The sequence below is a fragment of the Cryptomeria japonica genome, chromosome 3, assembly GCF_030272615.1.
Source record: "Cryptomeria japonica chromosome 3, Sugi_1.0, whole genome shotgun sequence".
NCBI classification, from domain to species: domain Eukaryota; kingdom Viridiplantae; phylum Streptophyta; class Pinopsida; order Cupressales; family Cupressaceae; genus Cryptomeria; species Cryptomeria japonica.
Genome location: NC_081407.1, coordinates 318277094 through 318283109, shown reverse-complemented (window position 1 = coordinate 318283109; position 6016 = coordinate 318277094).

Sequence of the window (6016 nt, the reverse complement as noted above, 5' to 3'; positions counted from 1 at the left end):
ATATTATTACCTGTCTAGTTCACTTTTATAAAATAGACCCATCCACACTAACTTAAGCTTAATAAGAGCTTTTAAAAAAAAAAATTCTAAACTCACAGGGACTCTACAAATGTCCTCACACGTAAGTGTTCTACATGTGACACTTCTTAGAGGGTTCCTTAGTAGTCTACTACTAATTTTCCTATTTTTGCTTGTCTTACATATACAATAAGTTTATTATATATTATTTTATTCTTTTGTGATGGCTTTTAGCATTATTCTATGCATACTCATTTGTGATATTTTGGCTTTTGTATTTATTTTATTATTTCTCAAATAGAAGTAGTTGAGCAAGTGCATTTTAAATGTCTCCTCGCATTTGTGGTGGAGCTGATTGTCCCCACTATAGCTCATCATTTAAATTTTAGTGACTCAATATAAGAGTCATCTAAACTACCTTCTTTTTCTAAGAAAAATTTAAAGTTCTTTCTAGCTCAACAAAAACCAATTGGGGAGTTGACGTTACCTTGTAAGCTTGGGACTACTTATCAAAAAATGTGTCTCATTTATTGGAATGAGTGGAACAAGAAGACGATATGCATTCACATCTTCACAATAATTGACAAAGATACAAGGACAACCCTTTCTTTCCATTTCTTTAAATGTATCATCTAGGATACGTGCCCAAGCATTGCATCTTATAATTTGGAATCTAAACTATTAGGCTTAACACCAAATCATTTTTTCTTAAAGAGTAAAATCTTACATTACTAAGTAGGGAGTGCAATTTTCAATGTAATTTGCACACTAAACTATTTCATCCCAAAATTGAGGCAAGTATTTAGTATATACCATGTAATTTTTCATTTATTTATGTGTCATTTTTGTGCTCAAATACACAATTCTTTTGGGGGATGTAATGCTTAGATAGAAGGTAATCATCTATTTATTGATAAACTCTCCTCTATCATATATTATAAGTTGTTGAATATTTCTCTCTAATAAGTTTTCAACAAGGGATTTAGAAGTTTAGAAGTGCACAAAAAATTAATTGTGTTTCAAAAAGTATATTGAAGATCTATAAAATAAATCATCAATAAATATAAGCACATATGTATGTTTATGAAAAGAAACATTTAGGGAGGACATAAGATCAACATGAACAAATTGTAATCTATAACTTGCCCTTTCCGATTTGCCTTTGAGAAATGGATCTTTGTGTTGTTTATCAAGTGCATAACCTAAACAAACACCATCTATGACCAATGGCCATTTTATAATTACTAATATTTTGCAATAAGTGATCATTTGTGTGAAGGTTGACTAGATGCAAAGTTGTCAAATTTGTACAACCTTTCTTGGTGATCAACCTTGTCAATGACTACAATAGTTGATTGTCTTTGATATTTTTTATAACATTTATAGGCACAAACTTGATAGTTTTCCTTCACCTAATTATATGATGTAATAAATACTTAGCAATTCATAGATATGAATGGAAAATGGAGAAATTTATTAAAGATATTATTTATCTCAATGCACCAATCACCATCAATTATGAGGACTAGAGTTATGCACAAGCAATAAGGCTTTGGTCAAGATTGTCAAAAAGTGACCCATTATATCTCAATGGTAAGGGGTTCCTAAATCAACAAAGACCCCACAAAGGACAAGGTGAGAGGACAACATTTGTTATTGGTAGCAACCACTAAGTTCTAGGTTTGAAACTTACTTGTAGAAAAAATAAAATTGCAATACATACTTGAATGTATACAAAAAATAAATAAAAGACTACAAATTATTATTTTTAAACTAGTAGACTACACGAAGTGATACTTTAATAGCTCAGACACCACATTTAATTTTTTTGTTCCCTAGAAGCATTGTAGCTACCATAAAACATTCATCCACATGCATAAATGTAATACAATAAATCAACAAAAATTATTAACATGACATAGATTTAGAACATGGATAGCATTACTACCACTTTTTATTAAAAATATTTGGCTTTGAATTCTCTAGAACTACAATAACTCTCTTCCACAATGATACCTCAACCATTAGCTCACAATGCTCTTATGTAGACAAAGTAGAAGTTACAAACAATATTTGGAGAGTAGTTGTCTAAAAGAATAGATCTACTTCAGAAATGTTGACTAGTAAAACACTACTTAAAAAGTTAAATAAGTAAAATGTTCAAATGCATCTACTTAAGAGAGAACTTTACTATTAATAGTGGAAGTCAGTCGAGTCAATAACTTGATTAATATGCCTCTACAAATAGCGTGTAAATGTATTATCCATAAATTATTATAATGAATATCCAAGTGCATCTTAAAACAATAAGTGTATGAGTAATTAAACACACTAACAAATTGTGAGCTGAAACAATTTGAATCTTGATGGTAAAATAAGCTTGGCTCCAAAAGTTAGGGCATGGAAGGTTCCTTCCTCAACTACATGATAAATTAGAGATATTATTCATACCAATTGCTTGATGATAGTTAACTACAATGGTTTCCATTATGCATTCAAGTATGAATAAGATGTTGCAATGGATGGTACAAAAGCATATTTGGATGTCATTACTTATGGTTAAAACATTAGTTTTCATTTTTCAAATAGTAGCAATAAACCTGAAGTTCTTGTCTAGATAGCTTGAGAGACATCTTTTAACATTCACAACTCAAATAGAGAATGTTAAACACGATAAATGGAAGACAAGTCTCTAACCTCTCAAGCATTGCCTCGATAATAACATTAAAGCTTTTGGGACAAATTTTCAAATTTATGGCTAGGCTAGCAATAATGAATAGACTAAGAGATTGATTAATCCAACATCTTTAAGGTTGTGAAGGACTACTATGATGTCCCAAAGAATTTCAAGGAGGTGAAAAGTGCATCCTATCTTATAAGATTATTTTAGTGAATAAAAAAAAATGATTTTGATGATTTGAGTATATGATGCTATCACAAATGACTATGTTAGTCTGGATTGGATACCCCTATTGAAAATCATTATTACTAAGAGTTCAGTGTCAAACTAGGGACAAATTATAGGAAGGAATCTTGATAAATACTTCTAACTTGCCAAGCAAGGAGGTAAGTTCGTCATGTATTTGTGTTTTATTAAAGCTCTTTTTCCTTTTTTTCAATTCACCTTTCAATTCTTTCCTAACTAATCCCTAATGAGATTTACATTTGTGTGTAATATTTGCACATATTCTTTATGGACACAAATACCAAGCCTATCATACTAGTATATACATTTTCTCTTATCTACAATAAATGGGATTATGCATGGAACTAAAATTTCTTAAATTTGTTATCTACTAATAGAGGAAATTAAGAAGCTAGCTAGCTAAAACTTTAGGTCTTCTTTCACAACCACTAGGATTTAGGGAGCTCTAATGGCACCCCAAACACTACATTAATATGCTTTTAAGGAGCCTCTAGTAATGAGGTAAGTTATCAATTTGTGTATGGTATGTTAACTGTTTTAAGGAGTAAGAACATTAATATGTTTCCTAATTTGTTGATTGCCTTATATATCCACAAGTTTCAAATATTCAAATATTCCCATCCATGGAAGTTCGATTGTTGGCATGTCAATTCTCCATTTTGAGTGCAATGTTGACAGGACATGGTATCTATAAAATACAATTAGAAATTATTTTAAAGATTCAATCGAGTAGAATCAAACTTGTTTATGAACACTTAATGCTAGAAATTGATGTATGTAATTTTAATGTATAGAGATATTAGTACTTGAAAATGTGAAAAAATATGGCATCTAAATTAAAAAAATCTACCTTAAGAGCAATGGGGAAGTTATCTTCCTTAACAAGAGAAAATCTGAAGAACCCCTACCTTAGAGTCCACATAAGGAGAGTGCAAGAGAAATTAAGACCTTAATTATTATTAACTCAATAATAGTGTTGTCTAGTGTGTGCATATTTCATAGGTCACTCCACTTGTGCTAAGGGGTCTCATTCTTGAATTTAATTATTGATTATCAAGAGGCATTCAAGTGTCATTTTGACCCTAAGTTCAATATATTTGATGAACTTCACAAAATAAATGGACTAATCAAGATCACCTCTTAAAAAAAGTTCAACTCCTCAGTGGCATCCTTTCCTTTTTATCTCTATTTTGGAAGGGAAGTAAGATATCTAGGATGGAACTCCCCACATTGCAAAGAATAGATAGAATCCAAGTGTACATAAAGTTGGTTATTAGGGAGATACAAGAAGTTTAAAAAGACCTTGAAATAGTGGAGGCAAATCTTATGAAACATTTGGTTATTGACTATTGACTGAACTCAAATTCTACTTGACAATCAAAGTAAAATCTACCAAATCTTCTTAAGCTTTGTTGGAAGTAGCTTAGGTGCAATAAAAAAGTCAACTACTATAACCAAGCCCTACAAAACCATTTGATCATTTCCTCCACCTATTTCAAGGTAGCTTAAGTGCAATTAAAAAAGTCAATTACTATAACCAAGCCCTACAAAACCATTTGATCGTTTCCTCCACCTTTTTCAAGGTTGGTAAGCCTTTTTCAAGGTTGTTAAGTCTTGCAATTAAAGATTAATATTGATTTTGTTTTAAAACCAACCTTTTTCAAGGTTGGTAAGTCTTGCAATTAAAGATAAATATTGATTTTGTTTTAAATCAATTTCAAGTTCATTTTGAGTCAAATTGTTATTCTTTGGAAGCAAATCCATGGTTTGATGGAAGGGATTGTCAAAAAATTATTTTAATGTGTTTCTTAATCTCAAATACTATGAAATGGATTATGAACATGTATTGACTTAAGAAAAACTATTTAAATGTGTTTCTTATTTCAAGAAATATCACAAACTTGATTAAAATTTAATAGTCTCGTACTTAAGTTTAAGGCTTACAAAAATCTTATTGAATTAAGAAAAATTTAAGCAGCATTAAACTACACTACTAGCTTATTACTATTTATTTTGTGGTTTACATTGTTAGCTCTTCACTATGATACCTTGGGCAATCTATAATATCTTTGGTCGCAACCGTTGTCCCATTATAAGTTCATTTTGAAAAATTATTATTATTTTGAAGCAAATCAGTCTTTTAGTGGAAGAGATTATGAACATGTGTCGATTTAAGCAAACTTATTTTAATTTGTTTCTTAATTTCAAGAAATATTAAAAATTTGGTTTAAACTCGATAGTACTAAAATTTAAAGCTTAAAAAAAATCTTGCTGGATTAGCACTGTTTTAAATAGTTTTGAACGCCGCTATTAGCCTAATTACTATTTATTCTGTGGTGTACATTGTTAGCTCCAACCTATGATACCTTTAGTGATCTATAATGTCTTTGGTTGTAACTAATTTGAAAGATTTGTTTTCTAGATACCCTTCCTCATTTTTTTCATGTTTTAGGGGTCAACCTACTAAACTATGTTGTGTAAATTGTTTCCATTTGCTCTTTTACCTGTTTTGGGTTTAAGTTACCCAACAATAGAGCCTATAATTCAGCTGTCTAGAATGTGTGCCGTCTGTAGTCAATCGCTAGATGTAAATAAAGTGCAATATACAATATCATATGATTCCTCTCATTTCAAATGTTGTTTTTATCCAAAACCCAAGACTTATCAGAAAAAAAATAACAGGGAATACAGTAGTTAATTTCAATCAGACAAATATGATTCTTTTATTCAAAAATGCATGATAAATGTAATCTATTGATCGTTCTAATGATCCGTTCAAGTTTTGATGAAATAAATTTGAATTGTTAACCGAGTAACTCCCCTCTGAGAAACCATTTTTAAGGGTCAACCTTGTTAGTGAAATCCTTGCAAAAGGTAAAGCTAATGTAAAACACATCAGACAAAGTAGCATATAGGATCAAGCAGCAAATTCAATCCTTAAAGGCATAATTCTTTTTGAGGAATTATTGATTCATCCAGATTAGGGCTTCAAGAAAAAAATTGAAAAGTTCTTTGAAAATACAACCGATTCAAGTTGGAAACAACATATAACATGTATAAACAGATAAGCTA